The sequence below is a fragment of the Eptesicus fuscus genome, chromosome 14 (genome assembly GCF_027574615.1).
Source record: "Eptesicus fuscus isolate TK198812 chromosome 14, DD_ASM_mEF_20220401, whole genome shotgun sequence".
NCBI lineage: Eukaryota > Metazoa > Chordata > Mammalia > Chiroptera > Vespertilionidae > Eptesicus > Eptesicus fuscus.
Window position 1 is genome coordinate 15536583 of NC_072486.1, and position 26799 is coordinate 15563381.

Below are 26799 nucleotides of genomic sequence, written 5' to 3' on the forward strand. Positions count from 1 at the left end.
ATCAGGAATCGAACTGTGACCAAGGCTCAACCACTGAACCATGACAGCCGGGCATATATTTTTTACTATGCACACACAAAAAAAGACAAACACACAAAAAAACTCTGCCTTTTTAGGAAAACAAATGAGATGGGTTTGTTCCATGTGTACAGCGAAGCAAAGTGGAATTTACGACCAAGCAGAAACCACTTCATCCAAAGTTACCAGCACTGGTGCATGAGATGGTCACAAAGCAGTTCCAAAAGAACGTCATAGGGAAATGCTCTATGGCTTTGGAACAGATGGTGTGTTTGAATGTGTGTGTGATATATTAGCACATTTTCCAACAGCTCAGCTTTCTTTGTGCTTCCTGTTGAAAGTTAGTATTGATATACACATGAAACGTAACAAGATCAAAATTAATGTTAAATAGTAATAGGAATACGGGGTCTTCTGAACTTTAAAATCACAAGTTCATAAAATATTAAAGCATGAGCAGAAACCAGTGTTTACAGTATTGATTTTCAAACTGTGATCAGTGGGTCTCCAGCATTCTCTTAGAGTGTCGCAAAGGCTAGTAGATTTGTGCGCAAGGTCAAGGGTGGGTGGGGGTAGGAGGTAGGCAGCGTGACTCAAAGGATGTTTGATGGACTATATTTTCTGTCCATCCAACGGGGCACAAACCCCAATCCCATACACACATAGACATGCCGACACATTTCATGCACCAGTTCTGATTTTATCCGTTTTATATAGTGGCATTCCATAAGAGATTACTTTTGAGAAAAACTTGCTTCTGTTAAGAAAATATTTTAACGCCAATGATTTAGTTCAAATCTGTCATTTAGCAGACAGAGATATTCAGAATCACAGAGGATGTGACATTCCCAGGATCATGCTGCTATTTAACGGTCACACTACACCTTCTAACACTGAAGGAAAGCTCACTCACGCAGGCTCCAACCAAATCACAAGAACGTTCTGGAGTACAGCGCATAGACCTCTGCATGAATAGGAAAGCTAAAGAGGAGCTGAAGGTGTTTATTTAAGAGCCATGTGCTGCCGGCAGTGTCAGAAATTGCTGTTGTTACCTGTTCAACTTCCACTAAATACTCACTTCATTGGGTCTAAATACTAATTCATCTACCCATTATAAAAAGATTAATCATATATATATATATATATATTTATGTATATATATATATATGTGTATATATATATATATATATATATATATATATATAAATACACACACACCATGTGCAGATGCTGAGGACATGTGAGAGAATAAAATTGGCATAGTCTCTATCTTTATAGCTCTTGCATTTTATTAATAAACTAGAGGCCTGATGCACAAAATTCGGCCCCCGCCTACTGCTACCATGGCCGGGGGCCTCTGCCGCCTCTGCCACAGCCCCCGCCGCTGCGGCTTTGTCCGGAAGGAAGGACGTCCTGGACGAAGAATGTCCGGTCTAATTAGCATATTATGCTTTTATTATTATAGATTGATAAATAAAAATAAATGTATATGTACTTTAGGGCATAAAACTTTTGTATTGTAACTTGAACAATAATATAAAAATAGCTACTGTTTATTGAAAGCTAGGGGCTCTGTCAGTGTACATATATATCTTACCGTTCTATAAAGTAGTTATTATTATTCCCATTTTGCAGGTGAAGATGTTGGTGCACATGGAAGTTAAAAAATGTATCCAAGTTCATTATATCCAGGAGCAAAATTCAAGTTTTCCCAGTTCTAAACTCTCAGATGGGTGTAAGACATTTTGTCTTTAAGAATCCCTAATAAAAAGTCTATCTAAGGGGCCCTAGCTGGTTTGGCTCAGTGGATAGAGTGTCGGCCTGCGGACCAAAGGGTCCTGGGTCTGATTCCAGTCAAGGGCACGTATCTAAGTTATAGGCTCCAACCGGGCCCAGGACCTGGTCGGGGCTCGTGCAGGAGGCAGCCAGTCGATGTGTCTCTCTGTCTTTTCCTCTCTCTTCCACTCTCCCTAAAAAGTCAATGGAAAAATATCCTCAGGTGAGGGTTAACAGAGAGAGAGAGAGAGAGAGAGAGAGAGAGAGAGAGAGAGAGAGAGAGAGAGAGAGAAAATTCTATATAAGGGATACATTTTGTAAAAAACCACCATATGAATGTTAGAAATATATAATATTTTACCTAATTTATATTTCTACCAACAAATTATGCCTTAAAAAGAAAAGTTCTGATTAATAATTAAATGTCTCTCCAATATGTCAAAATGTGTAATATATGTAAATCTATAGTGAACCAAGCCCTTAACTTCAACTTTTTGAAATTAAATATTAATACAAAAGCTTTGCTCTACAAGTGCATTTAATCCTCTGGAGGTGTACACATTTGCAAGCTGTGGCTAAATCATGGCCGTTTGAACACACTAGCACTGTTATTTCCCTTTGGCATCCATTCTTGGTGTTCAGTATTCTTAACAGGAAACAATTATGGATGGATTAGTTAAACATACATATATCCCAGGCATGTAAAATCACTTCTATTTATGTAGAGGCAAAGACTCTAGTAAGCAACTAGGAAGAAGAAAAAAATATATTTAAGGTCTAATGAGATTTTTTAGATGCCGTTTTATTAACTGTGATCTGAGAACAGCTTAATCTAATGTTAAGGTTACGATGCCACTAATCTTGCCTCTAATTTTTTAAAATTTTGTTTTCATAAAGAAAAAATTATGGAATTGTGATTATTTCCATAATTAATATTTTGTTCATTGATACAAATTGATATCCTCTTGTTCGGTGTCTGCGACTTGCTGGGTATTAATCACGTTCTGTTTCAATGATTAGTGACTGGGTATACTCTTTTTCTTGACATTAAAAATGTCAATTAAATTCAATATATGTGGTGCTGACAGTGCCAATAATTATTCTTAAATGACGTCTATATGAATGGCTTTGACCAAGCTCATGTATGTGCAGGTAATGACAGCATTGTAAGATGCCATAAACTATATTTTGGCAGATGGAGTTCAGATATGCTAAAAAGAGGAGGGGAGAAATAAACTATTGTTTGCCACTACACATTTTTATTATGTTTATACAGGATTGGAAGTGGTGTTTGCTGTGTCATTTTAGTAAAGTGTCTTCCTATAATTAAATATTTTACCTACTTGAACATACGAGCATTGGTAAGAGGCACCATTTTCTTTTGTGTCATTTTGCAACTAAAAAAGACAGGAAAAAATCATTAAGCGTGTGCTTGTGGCATTGGTTAACAGAATTATGTATCTAATAAAGTTCTAAACTGTAGGTCTTAAAGCTTACTTCTTAAACCAAATATGTGTGTTTGAATAGCTGACAAATTTTGATAATTCAAATTCTGACTCAGTAATTCTGAGATAAGGCCGAAGATTCTGCCTTGCAAGTAAGTCCTCAGGTTTCCCCCGCTCTGCTGGTCTGCACTCCTCGCCGTGTGCAAAGAGCAAAGCAGTACCTAGAACACTTACTTTCCCTCGCCGAACCTGAAATCTCTCCTCTCCTCTACACGTTTGACTCTTCTAGTCAAATTTTTCCTTTTGTTGTGGGTTAAATTATGTCCCCCCCAAAAAGACATGCTGCTGCCCTAACTCCTGGTACCTGAGAATGGGGTCGTATATGGAAATAGGGTCCTTGCAGATGTTATTAAGGCAAAATGAGGGTATTAGGTTGTACCCTGGGCCATATGATTGGTGCCCTTACAAGATGAGGGAAATATGGACACAGAAACTCACGTGGGAGTACATGGAGAATTCACAGGGGAATACCACGTGAAGACGGATGCAGAGACGAGTGATGCATCTACACACCAAGCAATGCCAAGGACTGTTGGGGGTCCCCAGAAGCTGGGAGAGAGGCATGGGACAGAGTCTCTGCCAGAGCTTTTAGAGGAAACCACCCCTGCTGACACCTTGATTTTGGATTTCTAGCTTTCAGAACTGTGAGAAAATACATGTCTATGGTTTTAAACCCTCGAATTCTGAGATACTTAGTTCCCACGGCCCTAGGAAACTAATAGAGTCACCCTTCTGTATCTGCAGGGGATTAGTTCCAGGTTCCCTGCCGATACCCAAATCCTAAGGATGCCGAAGTCCCTTCTACAAAGGCTGAGCAAAATATATACAGTCGGCCCTCCACATCAATGGGTTCCCAACTGTGTATCAAAATTACTGTTTTCAATCTGATACATAAATTTTGCAGATACATAAAATCTGCAGTTTAATCTGATGCAGAACTTACAGATAATGGAGGGCCTATGGTACACAGTTATATGCTTTAATGTCTAGTTGCTATGGTTTTTAGCATAATACTTATCCATCAGAGGATAAAAGTAAGTGAAAAAAAATCTTTCTTTTCTTTGCAAACAGTAAAGAGATTAAAAATAATTTGTTTCTTCTCAGCACCCCCTCCAAAAGTTTTATCATCAGTGAATCATTGATTACCTAAGATGTCAAGAATGTTTAACTTCCTTGTGAACATCAAGCATGAGAAGTCTTTGATTGTTTTTATTTCTTCTGACATGCAGTTTGCTTAGTGCATTTTCTACCTGATTACCCGCTTTGCGTGGAAGATAGAAAAAAACGACCCAAAACTGCCTGGGGGCTCCAGAACTGCTAATGCAGTTAAGCTTCTGAGAAACAGGGCCCTCAGACTAATTTTTCTCAGATTCCCAAGTGATGAAACTACTTAGTAGAATTTTTCCCTTTTTTGGAAATGAGTCACAATGGATGTCAACTCCCTGACCCTCTTTATTCCTATTCTATGCTGCTCTTCCCTGGAGCTCTTCACTAGATATAGCTAGGCAAAGCAGGGTGAGATCATTTCCCTCTGTCAATTGTATGAGAGAAAATTATTGTCCACTTTTTTTTTTTTTTTTTTTTTTTTTTTTTTTTTTTTTAGAGAAAGGAGGCATTTGGTGGAATTAAATAAGGAATCCGAGGTAATACATAGCATTTAAAGTATTTCCCTTTGTTATTCAAAGAACAGTGCAGGATGGGGAAATGATAACACATTTTCATAACTTAAATACAGATGAGTAATTGCAGCATTGCAACTCATATTTGGTGTTCTCGTTGTTTTGGTAAAGTATCTATCTATCTCTACTAATTACCGTATCTGATTAAATATGTTAGCACTGGTAAGAAACATCATTTTGTTTCAGGTGTCACTTTGCAGCAAGGAAAAAAGAACCAAAGGAAAAATCATAAATGGTGTGCCCATGGGAATAGATGATGCCAAGAAAGAACAAGAAACTAAGTTAATTTCTAGAGAATGAGTCCTACCGCTCTTTAATGAATATATTTAACTTGAAGAATTTCCTCCTGGACTTTCCTGCAATGAATAGTGGCATAGAAGTCTGTGCTGTGGATTCCGTGCTGTATCCTTTCAGGATGGAGACACTCATTCCCCAGGTGATGGGAAACATGGCTCGCTGAGGGTCTCAGCTGAGTCCCTTTGATGAATCCATGGCCACACCCCCTCTGGGGATGGTTGGAGAGGCAGCCTGTATCCAATGGCTATTTGATGCAGGGTATCAAGGCTCAAGCTCTGTGCCTCCAGGTAAGACAACTCTCAAGGCCACCCCAGCTCCACAGCTCCCAGGGGATTGGCCAAGACCTTTGCTATGATTACATCATAGTTCAATACTAGTATCTCATATCCTGTCTTCTTTCATTAACTGCTGTTGATCCTAGGGATGCTTCCCCACAATCTCAGAATCTCTGTTGGTTTCTCAGCTAACCAGACTTACAATAGTTTATAAATTCAAGAAACATAAGACATAGTGAAGGCTACTGAATGGTGATAGTGAATACTGTTACTGAGAGTGAATACTGATCGAGAAGGCTACTGACACTAGATCTAGTATATATGTTAGGTAAAATTACGATCAAGTTCTAATCCCTGGCACCTGTGACAATGTTACCTTACATGTCAGGAATGACTTTGGAGATGTGATTAAGTTTAGGATCTCAAGATGGGGAAATTACACTGGATTATCCAGATGGGCCCAATGTAATCTCAAGGGACTTTAAAGCTGTAGAAAGGAGCCCGGCCAGTGTGGCTCAGTTGGTTGAGCATCATCCTATCACCAAGAGGTCACTGGTTGGATTCCTGGTCAGGGCACATGCCCAGGTTACAGGCTTGATCCCCAGTAGGGGTCATGCAGCTGGCAGCTGATCAATGTTACTCTCTCATCGATGTTTCTATCTCTCTCTCTCCCTCTCCCTAAGAAATCAATAAAAAACATTTTTTTAAAAAACTGGAGAAAGGAGACAAAAGAAAGTAGAGAAAGATATATGACACTGGAAAACAAGGTCAGAATGATATGAGAAGGACTCAACCCACTGCTGCTGGCTTTGAAGATAAAGAAAGGGCCACTGCCAAGGAATGCTGATAGCCTCTGGAAACTGGAGGCTCAGAGAAAGGAATTCTCCCCAAGAGACTCCAGAAAGAAATGAATCTCTGTTGACACTTTCATCATAGGACTTGTAACCTAAAGAACTGGAAGATAGTAAATAGGTGTTGTTTTCAGCCACCAAGTTTGTGGTATTTTGTTACAGCAGCAATAGAAAAGTAAATTTCCTGTGCATGTTCAATGGTGCGAGCTGTATAGTGAAATCAGTGTCATCGTTTTATGACAATTAACACTGGATACCATGGTCTGGCTGAGGTACTGAACTTGGTCTGCTCAGTTCTTCACTGCCTGCCCAATTCTGGTGATCACATTGCATTCTCACCCCTTCATGCTTATAGTTGGTCAACAGCAAGCTGGACCACAACTGGATGTGTCTTGACGCATAGCCACAGGGTCAGAACACCATAGTTTCAGGATGACAATGTCAGGTGGCTTCATAGGATAATCCTTGCAGTTCTTTAGATCTAGGTCCAAATCCCAGCATCATAATTTACTAGCTGTGTAGCCAAATCAATCACCCAACTTCTCTGAGCCTCCTTTCCTCATCTATCAAATTGGGGTAATACATAACTTACAGAGTGGTTATGAATATTAAATTACATCATGTTCTTACACAGTGTCTGGCACAGAACAGGCCCTTAATAAACATATGCTATTTTTATTATTGCAACATAGTTCAACCTTTCATTCTCTCAACATATATTTTGTGATCCCCTACTGTATGCTAAGAATTGCTTTCCCAAGGTGTTTAATCATCACACAAAGATATAACTGAAATAGATTTTTCAGGATTAGAGAATTGCAGATCACAGACACAATACCTATTACTGTACCCAGAAGTAAATATACGTATATGTGATGGTTAATAAATGAATTAATTCATTAACAAATGGCTTTGATCATTATAGTTCAGTGTGGAGTGATTTCATGTTATCTATTAGCAGCCATATGAAAATAGCTTAACCAGCCCAAAACACATAAACTACGCACAAAGAATCTGAAGAATACAACATTTTCCCTAGAGTCCTTGAAAAAAAAAAAGTGATTTAATAGACTTCATCTAAAATGGAGGGGAAAACTTCAGAGCATTTGAGGTTACGACCGAATATGTATTTTTACCCTTAGGTTATTTGACTAGAACAGCATATGCACATTCAGTATTTCATTAAAAAGCACATTCCTGCCCAGAGACATAACAGATACATTTGCAGTGAAAGAATTTTATTTGTTTTCCTATCGCCTACTCTGCCAGAACCACATGGAAAAAGACCAAAGGGTTTATTACATTTATAAATCCATTCACCTAGCTTTGAAAGGCTTTTCTCTAAATACCCATTAAAGTGATTTTATTACCTTCAGTTCGTGTTGAAATGTTTAGACTTAAAGTCATCAAAGAAATAATTAGCAAAATGTAAGACAAATATGAGTATAACTATATAGACTCAATAAATCAAATGCAAACAAATGCCTTCTATGAATCAAAATATAAAAACTATTTTGTGAAACCTAAAGGGTCATTATAGGGGTGAATAAGTATAGTGTTTGAGTATAAATAAACCTTTACACATTTATTTATTTCTTTTACAAAGAGAAGGTCTAGTGAAATCAAACACACGAGAGGAGAGAAAGAATAATAGGAAATGCTTGCTGTAATGGGCCTGTATTATGCTGGTTAAAGTCTCTATTCTCAGTGGAGAATGATGCCATCAATGGATCTAGACAAGGCTAAAATAATTCTTTCAGTATTTTAGTGGATTCCAAAACCAATTCCACAACTTATACCATTAAAACTAATGTGAAATTATTTATGAAATTACTAAGAGAGCTAAATTAGCCTTCAAAATAGGTTAGTAGAAACTTTTCATTTTGTAGAAAAGGAAATTAAGGTCTGAAGAGATGTACTACAATCCAATTTATGAGTCATCCCAAATCAGATTTAGTTTTGAATTTTGTTTTTGACCCCTAGTGTGTTATTCAGTTTTATCACCACCTCACTTAACAGGTTTAGTTTGAAATGACTTTTGATTATTTTCCAAGATCTAGTCTACATTCAAATGAGATTTGCTTCTAAAGTTTTTCCAGAAATATGCCCCAAGGCTTTGAAAATAATTCTAAGTAAGAGCAACAGAATGTCTCCAAGGCAAATTAGTATTGTCTAGAGCAGCACTGTCCAATAAAAATATTTTCTAATACATTGAAAAAAGGTTAAAGGAACAGATGAATAAATTTTAGTAATATTTAACTCTTCATATCAAACATATAATTATTTCAACAGGAAATAACTGATAGCGTTAGTAATTACATATTTCATATTTTTAATGCTTACCCTTCAAAATCAGTGTGAGTTTCACATTTACAGCACATCTCAGTTTGAACTTGACATAGTATTTCAAGTGCTCAATAGCCAATTGTGGGATGTGGCTAACATTGGACAATATTAATCTAGAGTGACAATCATTCAAATTCTGCATTGAAATTAAACTTCTTGAGTTTAATTATAAGCATGAATAATTGTTGAATAAATATTCAATTGGCAATTGGGGATACCCTGAATATTAGAAACTACTCTGTTCTCCTATTCTGGAATTCATGTCACATGGATCCTTTATGTCTTTTCTCTTCTACCCCACCCCCCCCTTTTTAATTTATCTCTTTCCCCATTTATGCTGTGTTCTGGGAGATTTCCTATAACTGCCCTTCTAATTCATTGGCTTGATTTTCCATAGGGTCTTATCAATTTTTCAAGATTTCCATTGTACATTTAAATTTGATAATTTTGTTTTTCATTGGAGGCACTATTTCTTAATCTCAGACTATTATCCTTGGTAGATTTATTTTACCTTTAAGTCACCCAGATACCACAGGTTGTATATTATTAATTTTCTCCATTCTTTGGATGTATGTCATTTGATTACTCGGAATAAGTTTCCCTTTTTTTGTACTATGTAAATTTGTATAAGTAGTATATTGGTAATTTATTTCAAAGTACAGTGGCCAAAAGTGTTGGGTTAATTAACTTTTAGTTCCACCCGAGGCACATGTTTGAAGCCACTAAGTACATGGCTTTATCAGTAAGGGGTTAAAATAACATAATTAAATGTACACCAGAAGGAACATCACCTTAAAGCTTGTTGGAAATTAGTTTGGTGAATTTTAGTGACACCCAAGATATGTGGTTCACATGGCAACACATTTCTGGTGAACAATATGTAATTATCTAGTTCAGCCCAGGTGCTGAAACCTTTGGAGTAACACATGATATCCGAAGTCTACATGGCCCAGAGTCTGTGTAACAAAGAGGACTGTGCAGACAAACTCAACTATAAACTAGGCTGATCCTACTGTCAGGTGTGTTTGTATTCAACTTTGAGTGAATTTCTCAGGCAAGATCCTCTTTGGTGTACCTGAAGCCAGAGAATGCATTCACCCCCAAGTGTGCAAGAGCCTGCATAACTGTGTTTGTATCTTCCTGCTAATAAATGTGGTTCATGTGGCAGATTTAGTCTAAACTTACTTTTCATTTTCACAGACCACCTGACAACCCGACGCCATAGAGTACCCACACAACGCAGATCTCCAGCGGCTACCAATAATTGAACAGCCAGTTGGATCAGGTCAGTTTAAAATGACAGGTTCAATCTTTTTTCTCCATTCATTTCTTAATCCTCACAAAGAACAGTCTGCAATTCTGTTACTGTCATGTAAGTACCTGTTAGATGTTACCTGGCTTTCTGTTAAAAAATAGGTCTTAGGAAAATTTGTCCTTTCTCTAGTTTTGGTGGTTTGTTTTGCTTGTGAGTCATAGAGAGGGAGTACCTAGTTTGAACAGTTGAGAAGTAAGAGAAATAGTTGTGATGGCAGACTGAAGAACCTCATCTTCTCTGGCTGGTGTACCTGCCTAATGTCCAGGTAATGTCCCTGAGGCAGATAGGCATGCCTCTTCCAGGCCTGGGCAATCCCCACAATCTTAGGTGGGGTCAAGATTGTCTGACTCCATGGCATCCTGTAATAATTGCTCACCGTTTCTGTCTCTAACTATTTTCTTCTACCTGTCTGAGTCATCTCTGATGTAGTCATGGCTGCTTGGACTTCTAAGAAATTATGGGCTAGAGAGGGACAAGTAGGTTTGAAGACTCTTAAGGGTTTTCATTGATCATATGGTAATTTCCATTCCATGAGGAAAAGGCAAGAAAAGATTTTTAAAGCATTGATATTGCAACATACTCTCCGGTGTCATTTCAATGTTGTTCTTCCTATCACACTACAATCCAACTAAATTCCCTTTTAAAAGGGGTCAAAGCTGTACAATTCTTTTGCTATCTTGTCCTTCTGTAGTTTCTATTATTGGCCTTTACATACAGCATTATATTTGAGATAGTTCAGGATTATAGCAATTCAACAGATCCCAGGGGATGGGTTCCTGCAGAGAGCTATAAATAAAACACAGAGAAGCATTGATCAGACCATCAAACCTCAGAGGGAAGGTAGGGAAGGATGAGGGCAAGGGGGAGAGATCAACCAAAGGACTTGTATGCTTGCATATAAGCATAACCAATGGACACAGACACCAGGGGGGGACACAGACACCAGGAGAGCATGAGGGGGGGTGGATGGTAAGGGCAGATATAAGGACACATATGTAATACTTTAATCAGCAAAGAAAATAAATAAATAAAACATCTGTACCTCTACTCCTGCTACCTCCTGAGGTCTAACTGAGATAGCAAAAACATTCTAAACTGTTTACTAGTGTCCGATAAAGAAAAGTCATTATACCAATTTAGGACCATTCACAGCAAATAGTCATCTTAAAAACATAATAAAAGATTAAATCAGTCCTTTCTTTAAAAAAAAAAAAAGGTTTATAATTTGTATTTCATTTACATACTAGCATTTACTAATCCATACCAATGATATTTTAATAGTAAGCATCCTTATTATTAACTAGTGACCCAGTGCATGAAATTCATGCACATTAAAAGGGGATTAACTAGAGGAAATAATTTAATATTGCTATTTGCCCTTTCTCTATAATAGAAGTGTCAGAGATGAAAGAAAATTAGTAAAATGTATATGAAAATCTTCCTCCTGTCAGAGTCTGGGACACATCACGGGACCCAGAGTCAAGTCCCCGCCCACCCACATGCACCTCAAAATCTTGTGAGACCCAGACCCGGCCGCCTCCCCCTCCCATTGGGGTAGATCCAGACCCAGCCAGTCCCACCCCTTGTCAAGCTCTGCCAGGCAGGGGACATAGCCTCAGGTCCCCTGGCCCAGCGCCAGGACGGGGGGCATGGCCTGAGGTCCCCCAGCCCAGACTGGGGTGGAGGGGCATGCCTTGAGGTCCTCCATCAAGCACGGCCCGGTGGGGGACATGGCCTGAGATCCCCTGTCAAGCCCAGCTGGGTGGGGGGGCATGGCCTGAGGTTCCCCCATCAAGCCCCACCAGGCAGGGGGGCACAGCCTCAGGTCCCCCGGGCCAGCACCGGGAGGGGGGCGCAGCCTCAGGTCCCCCATCAAGCCCCACTGGGCAGGGACGTGGCCTGAGGTCCCCTATCAAGCCCTGCTGGGCAGGGGGTGCAGTCTGAGGTTCCCCGGCCTGGTGCCAGGGTGAGGGGCATGGCCTGAAGTCCCCTGTCAAGCCCCACCTGGTGGGGAGCTCGAACTGAGGTCCCCCGGCCTGACGCTGGGGCGGGGGGAGCAGCCTGAGGTCCCCTAGCCCAGCACCAGGAAGGGAAGTACACCTTGAGGTTCCCCCATCAAGCCCCGTTGGGTGGGGGCTGTGGCCTCAGGTCCCCTGGTCTGGCACTAGGGTGGGGGGCTCGGCCTGAGGTCCCCTGCTGGTTGGGGGGCATGGCCTGAGGTCCCCTGTCAAGCCCTGCTGTGTGGGGGATGCAGCCTAAGGTCCCCTGTCAAGCCCCACGGTGGTGGGGAAGGGTGTAGCCTCAGGTCCCTGCTGATTGCTCGTTAAGGCTCCTTATGGGAACTTGGCCTCAGCTGTGGGTGCAGACATCTTTGTGACAGAGTGATGGTCAATTAGCATATTCCCTCTTTATTAGATAGGATTTTATATTCATAATTTCAGGCCTTCAAAGATTTAACTAATGGCCTTCTAAGTTTTAAAATATGATATTTATTCTTTCATTTCATATAATCAGTGACTGAGGACATAGGAAGGGGGAAAGTTCAATGTTAAATGGAATTAAAATCCTAACTTGAAAACCACACATCAATTCCAACTTCAAACTTTTTCATCAATTCCAACTTCAAATATTTGTTGTATGTTGATTTTACTTCTTCCTTTCTCTGCCCTGAAAGAAAAGCTGGACATGTTTTAATATTATGAAGCCTAGGATTCACTCTTTCAATTGACTTTCAGAAAATGCCTGCATAGCCTCACTGTATGCACAACATATAGTATTCTTTCAAGGCATTGCTCTTTTGAAAGGCATGCATTTAATAATATGTAAACTGATTGTGTACATAATGACTAAAAGACTCAACTCAGAAAGGAACTGATGTCATCTTCTCATGTCTATCATTTCATTTGTAAAAAGCTTGAAATGTGTACTCCCGGTGCATGAAACCCAGCTTGACACCTAATCTTTTATTTACTCAACACAGAGTTTCCTATTTTTGGATCTTTAGATTCTAATAGGATCAAACTGCTTTCCCACGTCATGATCTTGTAACGAGGATGCTGCATAATTGGAGGAGTAATTGATTGAAAAGAACTGCAAGTCTCTGAAAGTATGCAAAAAATATCCTGGAACCATCAACCCTAAATGACTCCAAAAATCATACTTTACGTTCTAAAAAACAAAACAACAACAAAAAAACCATGATGCTATTTTTTTTTTTTGCTCAAAATATTTTAAAGTGTCATTTTTAAGGCCCAATGACAGATGAAATGTTTGAAATCTATTTGGGAGGATTGTAGCAACAGAAGCAAAAGTTTGTAGTTCAGGTAGAATGAACATGGATGTCAAAAAAGGCATCTGTCAGGAGGAAAATTCTGCAGCCTGATAGTTCTCACTTCCAATTACAGCCATAGCAACAACATTAAAAAGTGCTGCAGTGACAGCCAAGTGCTGTACTCAGCTGACAGTGTTTCTTGTGTTGCTTTCTCTTTTAGAAAATGTGTGCTTCCAGGAGCTATGTATTGTGCAAAAGTCATGCATTTTTGCATATGGATTTCCCCTCATCTGTTAATATATGTAATGAGCTAATTTCTCATTGAGTCTTTTTCGTACAAGACAGGACTCTGAACATTCAAAATCAAGCATCTAGCTGTTACATTTTTAATAATTTCAGAGCAAGCTTGAAATATGGAAACTATTGCTAAAACTACCTGCAGGGTAATGAATCTTAATAGAGTTAAAAATAATGTGGAAATAGGTCAATAAATCTCATTAATATTTCTAACCTAGCAAACCAAAGGAATATTCATTAAGATAACATTCAGCAGAAGATGAATTTTCCCTTCAGTCTAAGTATGTATTTACTCTGGAACTGTAGGCATATACAGTATATGAACTTATTTTGTTTGCAGCTATATATGCCAATGTACTCAAACCCAGTGACCAGTAAACTTCCCTGAAATGATTTTTAGCTTTAATTTTAGGTCAAAGGGATAAATATAAATAAAAAGAAACAAATTCACATAAAAACTCTATATAATAAAAGCCTGATATGCTAAGTGTCCAGTCATCTGGTCAGCCATTCAACCAATCAAAGCATAATATGCTAATGATATGCTAAGGCCACTCAACTGCTCTCTATGACGTACACTGACCACCATGGGGCAGACAGTCGACCAGTCAACCAGTCACTATGACATGCACTGACCACCAGGGGGCAGATGCTCTGACTGGTAAGTTAGCTTGCTGCCAGGGTCTGGCTGATCAGGACTGAGTGAGATGGGCCGGATATGCCCTGGAGCCCTCCCGTGGTCCCTCCCTGGCTGACCAACCTCCCGTGTCCCTCCCAAGCCCCGATCGTGCACCGGTGGGGTCCCTCTGCCTGGACTGTGCCCTCTCACAATCCGGACTGAGGGACACCCCCCACCCCCCGAGTGCACAAATTTCGTGCACCAGGCCTCTAGTTATTTAATAAAATAGTTACACGCTTTTAGAGGTGAAATGAAAGTTTAACTATGTCTTTCTTGCATTTTCTTCATCCACACATATGAAGTGTTAAACCATGAGAGTGACTGTAAAACTACCATAGTGACACTGTGAAGTCCTTAATTTGTTAAGAAATGTTATGTTCAACATTCCTTTTCTCTTACAATAATAAGAAAACAATATCTGATAGATAATCTTAATCACAAGGTTTGAAACCAAAGGGTAGAATATAATTAATCAGCAAAGTTAAACTAAGCACTCTACTTGATTGAGGTTTAAAATAGTGCTGAACTTTGAGACTTATTATCATCAAGGCTTTTAAAATATACACACACACACACACACACACACACACACACACATATATATATATATATATATATATATATATATATATATATGTATATGTATATATACACACACACACACATATATATACACACACACACACACACACACACACACACACACACTAGAGGCCCAGTGCACAAAATCCATGCATGGTGGTGGTCGGGGGGTTGTCCCTCAGCCTGGCCTGCACCCTCTCTCAATCTGGGACTGCTGGTTCCTAACTGCTCGCCTGCCTGCCTGCCTGCCTGATCGCCCCTAACCACCTCTGCCTCAGTCCCCACTTCCACAGCTTCATCCAGAATGATGTCCAGAAGGTCATTCGGCTGTCCAGTCTAATTAGCATATTACGCTTTTATTATTATAGATATATATATCGGTTTCAGAGAGGAAGTGAGAGGGAGAGATAGAAATATCAATGATGAGAGAGTATCATTGATCAGCTGTCTCCTGCACACTCCACATTGGGAATTGAGCCCACAACCCAGGCATGTGCACTGACCAGGAATCGAACCATGACTTCCTAGTTCATAGGGCGACACTCAAACCACTGAGCCATGCCAGTTGGGCAAAGTTTATTTATTTATTTTTAATTGCAAAAGGTAACTATGTATTTGAAAATGTGAAAATTTTTTTGACTAAAATCACATGAAAGATAAACACGTGGACTCATAGCTGATGGATAACAATAAAATACTTTTATATTAACCTTTTCTATTTTATCTAGATCATCTATTTGAGAAAAAGCTTTTGAAAAGCTATAAAATAAGGAATAAAGGATCCCTTTCCAAAAGGTACATTACTAAAGATTTAGAAATGTGGCCCTGAGGATTAGAAACAATTTACTTAAGGAGAAGATTATACAGTGATTAAACCACACTACTACTGCAAATTATATCCAGGATTTTACAGAGGGATTCTATTTAATTCCTTAAATACTGCATTGTTAAAGCTTGGTTTATGATGCTACCAAAGAGATTATACTATTAAAAAGATTGGATGAAATCCTTCTGCTAGTAGGAAGGGATCACATTGATGTTTTAAAGGATAGTTGGATTGTTAAGTATTACTAAGTAGAGGCCTGTACATGAAATGTGTGCATGGGTAGGGTCCCTAGGCCTGGCCAGCTATTAGGGCCAATCGGGGCCTTCCTTCCCCCAGCTGCTGGCCAGGGCCTTTCTTCATTTCGTGCCACCCCCTGGTGGTCAGCGCATGTCATAGTGAGTGGTAGAACTTCCAGTTGGTCAAACTCCTGAGGGAACAATTTACATATTGGCCTTTTATTATATAGGATGTCAACAGTAAATGGAGTAAGTAAAGGAATATATTTATCTGTATAATCGGAAAAATGTTTTGTTTTAAATTTTCAAGTTATGGAAATTAGAGACACACACAAAACACATACTCAATTACATATATCCTCTTATTAACTTATTCACAGGGCCCAGTTAAATGATGTCTGAAAATTAGCACTGCTCTTGTGTTAATAACTCAGCAGTTCAGAATTTTAATCCTAACACAGAGAGGATCATTTCTGGAGAAACAGACTAATTTTGTTAAAACTTTTTGTAGTTCCAATTTTTGGTAAGCCACTAAGAGAGAATTTGGACCCTTTAGTTATTCAGCTTGAAGAAATCCAAACCTTTTTTAAAAAACTAAATGATTTTATCCCAGAAACCATTCTAAACAAGTTGTGGCCTTTATAACCGAGACTCCTTACATCAGTGAAAATAAGCAAAGTACAAGAAATATACTTGAAAATTAGGACCTTATAAAGAGAACAAAGCTGTATTTAGTCTATTGCAGTAGCTTATCAAACCAATCAACATGTGACACATGAAAGCGTTTTTGTTGTAAAATTTTCAAATAATACAAAGCTTAATATTCCATAAGGAAAACATTCAACCAAATCTGTATCTTCTCGTGCCTTAGAATTCTCAATTGGAAAATAATCTCTATAATTGTAGGCTTGATCTTAACATAAATATACAATATATATTCATCTATCTCCAAAATGCAATTTTAAAAAAAGAATGCTTTGACACTTTGAAATAGTAGGATGTAAAAAAAAATTACAGGAATTCCCACACATGCCAGAGATGGAACTCTGGTTTGTCATCACATGCCATAGATTTGGAAAACTTTCTGATAAGAATATGAATGTCAAGGTAATAGGCTACTTATTTTCATTCCCATGCTGATTGATAAAAGGGCATGAGCTGAGTCATATTTATCAAGTGACACAGATCGTTTTTTTACTTTCCATTTCTCCAGTCTAGCAACTAGAGCTTGGTAGTAGGTGCTTTAAAAATAAATTACATTTTTTACAAAAAAGGTATAAAGAGTATCTACTTCTCATTCATCTAGAGGATAAGACTATATAATATAAAAGAGCCAGAGGCATCCTCTTTTCCCAAGATCACGGTGATGATACTTTGCTAAGAGGAGAAGCTATTACTTACCTTACCCTGGTTTGTATTTCAGACTATTCTTTATGTTCCTTATGACACTTCAAATCCAATAAAACCACCCTTGTGAGGAGGTGTAGAAATGTACTCGAGTGTGGTTATTATAGCTGACCCCATTATCACAATGTATGCCTGTCTTTAGCTGTAATACTATTCATGGGAAAATGAATGCTTTGCTTACCTTTAGTATCTTCATATCATCAGATGACTCTCAGGTCACTCTAGCTAACTCTACTTTTTCTTTTACACCAAGTGTTGGATTGTCCAATGGACATTTGTATACCAGACAAATATTGATTGTATATTCCATACAACCAACAGTGTACTATATTCAATATATTCTAAAGTAAATACTCCTCCCTCTTTGCTATCTCACACCTAATATTCTTTCAGTATACTTTTTTTGTTTTATTGTTGACATTATTACAGATGTCGCCCCTCTACCCACCTCCACCCAGCCCTTCCCCTACCCCGACTTCACCATGGCTATGCATATATGTTCTTTGACTAATCTCTTCACCTTTCTTTATCCAGTCCCCCCTTCCCCCACCTCTGACATTTGTTACTCTGTTCCATGTATCCATGCCTCTAGTTCTATTTTGTTGGTCAGTTTACTCTGTTCATTAGATTCCATATATTAGTGAGATCATATGGTATTTGTCTTTCTCTGACTGGCTTATTTCACTTAGCATAATCATCAGAGTATATTGTTTTTAGCAGTTACAAGATACTTATAAAGAAAGTAATTGACCATCTAGTATCTCTTTCTCCTTCTTGTGTAGCAACTCAACTCAAAATGCATTCAGTGGAGAAGTGTTCAGATAAAATACAACTCTTCCCAGCCATCATTGCCTCTAGGTGTGACCATGTTACTAAGCTCTGGCAAAGAGACCTACGTGGCTGTTGATAGCTGGGGATTCTGTGGGCATTTCAAAAGGGAGAGAAAAGGCTGGGCTGTGCTCATTTTGTCCCTTTTGCTCCATGTCTGATATGAAAATGATACTTGAGCTCCAGTAATCAGCTTGAATGATGCAAATTCTAATGAAGAAGAAAAACAGATGGTGCAGCAGCAGATGGAAGGAGCCTGGGTCTCTGCTAACACTGTGTTGCTATCGTCTAGGCCTAGAAAGCCAACCTTCACAGTTGGCTCGTCAACGAGAGAAACAAACTGCTTCTTATTTTAACCACCGATATTTCTGGTATCGGTTACCAGCAGTAGAAGGCAATTTCTTACACAGTACAATACACAGAGTCCCTAAGAGTCCCTCTAGAAGTTCTCTCTCCTTTGTAATCCACCCCAGGAGCTAATTAATCACCAAGTCCTGTCAGTTTAATTTCTTAAATTGGTTTCAAATTTTTTTGCTTTTTCTCCATCTTCACTTTCATTGCTTTAGTTCAAACATTCCTCATCTGTCACCACACTGTTGAGGCAGACTCTAATTTGTGTGCTATCGGTCTCACTTCCCTAAGATACATCATCACACTGCCGCCAGAGTGTTCTTTCTGAAATCATTATCTGATCCTAATCCTCTCTTCTCCCCATCAAGTTCACATACCTTCAGTGCCTAATTTTCAACCACGTGATATATTTTTTTTTTTTTAGTGTGCCAAAAGATAGGAATTTTGAGTATTGGCCTTATCTTTGGTTTTATGCTCTAGAAATATCAAAACACTGAATCCCCCTTCCATGCCTTGTCAGTGCATTTATTTCCTGGAATGCCTACTCTCCCACTGGTGGCTATAAAGCTCTTAATCATCAATAAAAAATGTGCTTAAGTTTCTCTGAAAATTTCAAAACTCTCTGACTTGTGAAACCCAATGTAAACTCTGTAAAATTTGTTGTACACAATTCTAATGTTTTGCATCACACGTATTATTATCATTATTTATTTCCACACCTATTTCTTTTGCAAGACTCTGGACAGCCTAAGGGCAGAGATAATGTATTACTCCTTCTTGTACCTCTGGTTTCTGTTTCAAAATCTGAGGAATAGTTATCCAGGTCGCTAAGGAAGTATTTGAGGCATTTGGAGTGCAGTGTGGTTCCTCTCTGGGGATATTGTTGGTTAACAAAAACAAACAAAAGGAAACAACAACAACAAAAAAACAAGAGATGAGTCATCCTAGCTGAAGCCAACATCTTTCAGGATAATTATCTACATTAAGTGACCATTGGAATTATCTTGTACTGAGCTGCTGCTGTGGTTGAGATGGTCAGAGAGGGCAAGGGCCTTAACACGCTAGAAGAAAAACAGCTGGTGCCATATGATGTAAAGACCATTTTGGTGTTTTGCATGATAGCTAGCAACATTGACTCACCTTGGCAAGAAAACAAAACAATTTAATTGTGAGTTAATGTTTTACTGAAATTCTCTATTAAGTAGCATTTTAGAGGATTTATCATTCAATCTTATATTCATAGACTTATTACTTCTCCAAGCATTTGGCAGTGGTTATCTTATCATTCAGGCCTAGGCAATAGATAATATTTATTTGTATTTTTAAAAATTTAGCAAATTTAGTTACTCTTAGTATTTAATATGTTTACATGTCTTATATCTTAAAAGATACTTAAAAGAAGTTTTAATACTATTTCATAATAGTTAAAGTTCCCTTCCAGGCATAATTTTTTATTATTTTAAGGGGAATAAGATATTTAAGTACATTTGATAAAATCTATGGCATTCAATCTTCAGAATTTAGTGGTTAGTATATAATCATTTTCTCCTAACTTTACTTCACAGAATTGGGGATTTGATCTCCCCCATTCTAATCTGTGATAATGTTTATCAGATTGGCTCAATTTTGAGAACAACCCTTTATTTCCATAGTACTGTGTGTGTCCTCTATGTATGCTGAATCAGAAAACCAAAAATTTCAATTTGGAAGCTTACTCAACAAATAGCCTTGCTGACTGATCTCCTCGTTATACTGCTCTTGCAGGAACACTGCTGTGGCCGAACTCTGATGTAAGTAAATGCAACCAAAATATTATTTCTTTCACCTTCAAAGACTCTAGGCTGTCCATGTACATTTTATTGTAAATAAAATAGATTTTTAAAAATCTTTAGAGATATATCTTTAAAATCTATGATAGATTTTTTTCCCCCTGTCTGCCTCAATAGTGGCTTTAAAGGAACTAAAAAAATCACTGGTAAAGAAATAAAAGCAGCCTGGCTAGTGTGGCTCAGTGGTTGAGCATCAACCTGTGAACCAGGAGGTCACAGTTAAATTCCAAGTTGGGGCACATGCCTGGGTTTCAGGCTCAATCCCCAGTGTGGGGCATGTAGGAGCCAGCCGATTGATGATTCTCTGTCATCATTAATGTCTCTATCTCTCTCTCCCTCTCCCTTCCTCTCTGGAATAAATAAAAAATCTACCTAATAAAAGAGTAACATGCTAATTGACCATACCTTCATGACACCCACCAGCCAATAAGGAGTGAGTATGCAAATTAACCCAACAAAGATGGCGTGTTAATTTGCATACATAGGTGCCTAGCTGCTGGGGGCAGAGTGGGATGCTGGCGTCGTCGCCATGGTGCTGACACAGGCATTCTGCACCACTCCAGCTGCTCCGGGCCTCTGGGCAGTGTGGGAAGGCAGAAAGGTGGCTCTGGCCAGAGCAAAGGTGCTGTTGGCAGCCAGGGGAAGGAAGGCCCATACTTGCATGGGTCTCCATGCATCAGGTTTCTAGTATGCATATATTTTTAAAAAGAAATAAAAGCACAGTCTCATTCCCCAAAGAAAATCAAATGTCAGTGTATGGGTGGGAGTTTGAAGGGATATGTGAACCTGCTTTTTAACTATAGGTTATGGCAGTTCCCTCACTGAGTGTTAGGTCACCTTCCCATGGTCATAGAGCATATAGTATGTGTTAGAGATAGGACTCATTTCTAGGTGAACCTGAATCTTCACATTAAACATTTCTGGCTCTAGTGTCTCAAGAGGACATTACACTAACACGTGAAGCCTGTTCAGTTCAATTCAAAAATAATTCAAGAAAACTTTTTGAGCGCTTCCTCTCTCATTTAGGCCCAGGATACCCTGACTCTGTCGAGCTCATGTCTGAATAGAGGAAACAGTGGACAATTAACATTATAAGTAAAAAAGTAATCCAGTATTTTAGAAGATTTAAGTACTATGGGAAAAAAAAAACCAAAACATAGGAGTAAGACTGAATTGTTTTGTATTTGTTAAACTGTATTCATTCCCATGGGAAACAACTTTATTAACTAGAGAACAGTGCTTATATACCTTTATATGGAAAATATAGAATCAGTCTTCACTAATTACCTAGGTCAGCATGGTGTCTCCTACCCCTTCAGGGAGGTTATGGGCTTATATTATAATTAGATTTTTAAAATCCCAGTCTGCATTCATCCTGAAATCCTCTTATCTCCTAAATGATTTTTATTTAAAACAATTTTTGCACCAAGGCACACTGTTTGTTCTATACATTTCTATAAGTTTTGACAAATGCATAATGTCATCACTACAATATCAGACAAAGTACATGTTCCCAACAGCCTCTGGGCAGGCTTCCAGCTGGAATCTAGAATGCAGTCAGCAGGAGCCCTGTCCCTTTAATGCCTGGGCTTTGCTTGGGTATCGAGCCTGCCAGCTTTCAGACAAACTTACTCCAGAGGTTATCCTAGTTCTCAGGCCTTTAGACTCAGGCTTGACCTAATCTTTGGCTTCCCGGAGTCTTCAGCTTGCTGACTTCAGATCTTGGGACCTCTCAGCCTCCATAATTGCAGGAAGCTATATATTTACAAAGATGTGATTTAGTATAAGGAAATATGATTCTATCTTCTGTTATATATTCTTCTGAGTTTATATATACTTATTTGACATCTGTCTGCTTTGGTGAAGTGTTTGTTAATATCTTTGAGTTATTTGCTTTCTTATTGTTGAGTTTTAAGTTCTCTGCATATTTTGGATACAAGTTCCTTAATATTTGCACATATTTTATATATCATATTATATATACAGTTTTTGTCTTTATTTTCATAACATATTCCAAAAAACAACAACACATACACATATAACCTCCCAGTTTCCAGGTATGCAATAGTTTAGAGCAGCCAAAAAGCAACAACACTGTGATCTCAGTGGACCTGTTGACAATAAGTTTCTGATGGTAATTTTTTCCAAACTTGAGAGTTCTGGTCCAAGGCCCAGATGCAGCTGCTCAGCCCTTTGGTGATTATTCAACATTTCTACAATGTTGTTTTCCCACCAATTGCCTATGAGAGAGCAATTCAAGATCAAGCAAAGTCAGGAACCATGGTAGGGGAAGGCAGTTACAGTCCATTGATTTTGGAGGAGAGAAGGGTCTTTTCTACTGATTCAGGACCCTGGTCTATTCAGGTGTTGCCGATAATACATAGAGAAGTCATTAGGATAATGGTGAAAATCATGATAATGCATCAGGAATACATCATCTTAAAAACTTCATATAGCCTTAGAGTCTCCCTTTTAAGAATTAAATAAATTTTCATCTTTTTCCTATTCTCAAGAAATAAATGAGATAAGAATAATTCAGGAAGCCTCAAAACTAGTATAAAAAGGCCCTGGCTAGGTGGCTCAGTCAATTTAAGCATCATCCTGTACACCACAAAGGTTATGGGTTTGACTCCCAATCAGAGCACATACCTAGGGTTTGGGTTCAATCCCTGGTCAGGGGCAAACAAGAGACAACCAATCTCTCTCTCTCTCTCTCTCTCTCTCTCTCTCTCTCTCTCTCTCTCTCTCTCTCTCTCTCTCTCTTTCTTTCTAAAAATCTATAAACATAGTCTCAGAGGAGGATAAAAAATAAAAAGAGGGGGAAAAAACCTGGTATAAAGAAATACACCTCAGCAAGACAGAGAGCCTTCTTTACCATCTCCCTCCCTGACTACAGAAAGAATAAGAGCCTTAACTGACCCTCAAACACACACACACACACACACACACACACACACACACACACACACACACAGGCAAATTGCTTAGATACATAATAGTCCTATGGTGTAGGTTCAGGCAGTAACACTGGGGGGATGGAGCCTAGACCCTTTAGTGACCTAAACTAAGTCAGTCATTCTTCCCTCAGTCCCCTTAAAGCTTTACATTCAGATGATCAGAAACCAGATAGAATGCAAAGTGTCTTTGCTCAGTAATTATCCTCACTTCCCATTCTCTAGAACCCATGAGGTGATGATTTCCATACCCTCACTGCCCCATCGAGAAAACAAGAACACCTTTACTAAGCTGTTCGGGAATCTGAAAGTCAGCCAGAAATGGTAGCTCTTATTCCCTATTCCCTGCTTTCCCTATGAAATGCTAACCATCTCCATGACACTAGACACTGCCCTTATTTAGAAACAGGCTTTCTGACTTTGCGCTGAAGCCTTCCAGACAGCAGTGGTACCTTTTGTGTCATTTGTGGCTTACATTTTTTTTCCTTTGGGGGGGGGCATTAGGTAGAGGAGAGGCTTTTTATTTTGTAACAACTTTAAAAAAAAAAAGCATTTCATGCATTACTTAGATGCTTTCTATCATAATACATAATTTAATTATTCAGCTCACTAAAACAAAACAAAATTAAGTTATTGCCTTAGCTAAAAACTGCTGCAAAAAAAACTCAGTGTTGTGAAGTATGTCTAGAGAAAATTGAAAATCAGTCAACACGGTCAGAATGCCAAAGACGGAATTGACAACCAACCTAAACTCCTCATTAATATGCCCCCCAATGCAGCCAAGTTAGCCAGCTCTTGATGACATGCATGTGATGTCATAGTCAGCCCCCTCATGGTGTGAGACTTTTCTGGAAGTGTCCAAGCCCAAGCTTCCAAGTCCAAGTGGGGGGAGTTGGAGTCTTCAGCAAACCTCTCTCTGCGATCTGGCTGCTGTCCTATTAAGATTTCCATTTCCCTTGCCAAGTCTGTGACTACCATTCACCAACTCTTAAATTAGATGTTAGCAAAGTTTCCTTAGCACAGCAGAACTATTGTGCTGAACAAAAAGGAGAAAATGCAAATATGTGGAATTCAGAAACTAATTTTCCGACTTGCCAAGCAGGTCTCCCAACTCCCAGGAGAGAAGCAACTCTCTCCACACCTGGACGCCATTAAATTTCATACCGTTATTTGTGCCAGGATGGAACCAGTTGAACTTAGACACAAGATGTAGCAGTCAATTTAGGGAGAGGTGGGGGAGATAAGAGATCAATCAAAGGACTTGTATGCATGCATATAAGCAAAACCAATGGATGCAAAACTCTGGGGGGTGAGGGCATATATGGGAGTGGGGTGGGGGGTGGCAATGGTAAGATATGTACACATATAATACCTTAATAAAAAAAAAGAAAAAAAAAGGCAAAAAAAAAAAAAATAAGATGTAGCAGTCAGCTGGGACAGCAGTGCTGAAGAGGTAAATTTTGGAAATTTTATTTTCTGAGTTTACGCCACTGTCGTTTCACCTAAGAAAAACAAAACAGAAAACACGGCCTATGGCCACTACTTAACTGACAACCTCTTTAATTCAGTAGGAGGAGGCAGGTTCTGCCATTGTCTTTAATAAATGAAGTCTTTAATAAAATGAAAAGAAAATTAAATAAGCTAAATAGCACTTCCAAAGGGCTGGGTAGAAACATTGTCCTTGATGGGTGTTTTAAGATTATTAGCAACACTTGCTGGGGGAAAAGGTTTACAAATGTTTACCTTCCAGTTTCCTTGTCCATTCTCTGTATGATGGTGTTCTCAACTGAGAAAAAATAAGTCTTGCTCATTTGAATGGAAACAGGTAATAATGCTCAATAAAATATTCCCCTATCCTCTTCACATGGGGATACATCAAAGTCTCCTGGAGAAATATGATATTTTTATATGATAAACATATTTTATAGTATAAATATACTTCATATTGTAAATATATTTTACATTACATTATAAAAATAGGCAGACAAGGGTTTTAAATAATTTATTGCAAGGTGTGACTATTTTTAAATAGCACTTTTTAAAAAAATTGCAAAATTACATTGTACGTATTTTCAAGGGCCTTTAAAGTTTTTAAAGAACTATGACCCAAATGTCACCATTATAATTTTACTGAAAACACTTGGAAATTTTTGTATGGAAAGATATAGTATAAATGACAAACAAGACAAGAATATTCATCTCTTCCCTTGATAGTCATATGTGTATATTTATGACTATTTATTTGTATAACTGTTCATGGCCACCAGGTTAGGCTCACAACATTCTAAATGTTTACCAAACCATCTTTTAATTCAGTGGTTTATTGAGAACCTGAAACACCTACAAAAATGCAAACCCCAGGGCCCCACCCTAAGAAATGTCTACTCTTTTAGGTATTTTAGATGATTCTGAGGTAGTTTATAGGGAATCATACACTATTGTAAGCATTCCATTCCTGGATGGAATCGAACCTTGATCTCCTGGTTCATAGGTTGACGCTCAACCACTGAGCCACACTGGTTGGGCAGGCAAGATTGGTCTTTAAATACATCTATAATATATCCAAACATCTGATTTTTATTAAAACTACTGAAAATATATGTGAGGAGGAGAAAATAGCACAGGCAATTTTAACAGTTGTAAAAACTTCTTCAAAATACTTAAAATTTTCAAAATTGTTTGTGAGGTCTTTCAACACTGAGAAAGGTCTTACTCCTAATATTACAAAAGAGGAAACCAAATTTCAGAGAAGGCAACAGCCAAAGTAATCAAAGACTTGAAAATCTCTCAATATCTGTGTAACTCAGGGAATGGTTGCCAAGTAAAATGCTTCTTTAAGATTCTATGGCATAGAAATTGCAAAATCTCTTCAAAAAGACAGAGGCCACATTTATTGTATACCCAGAGGGAAACAGGCAACACCAAAGTCTTAGAAAGTAAAGTAAAAATGGTAATGGATGCAGAACATCCAAGGAAACCTAGATAAATTATTTTTCTATTTTTGTTTCTCTATTTATGGTATTGCATCCAGGCAATATGTTAGGCATTTTGGAGTACAGAAGTGAATCAGCTACGATTCTTCTTCTCTAGGTGCTAATAATGTCTCACAGGGATGCTGGAAATGCTTAAATCGAATCTAATGAAGAAAGTGACAGATGTCAGGGAGACACAGAGATTATGAGAAAGTTATATTAAGGAAAAGCAACAACTTGAGCAAGAAAATGAGTAAAAGTGGGGGAAGGTGGGATGTAGATAGAGAAGAGCCAACATTTCAGTTTATTGAGATCAGAGAATGACTGAAATGCAATAGTAGACAATGTTTGGAAATACCCATTGGATTCAGACTTTAGAGGACCTTGACTAGCATGGTAAGTGCGGTTCTTTAATTCAGGAAGAGTGGCAAAATTTTGAATTATGTGATGAATTTTATTGAGAACTTCTCTTGAAAGTATGTGAGAATACGATAGTTTGGATCAG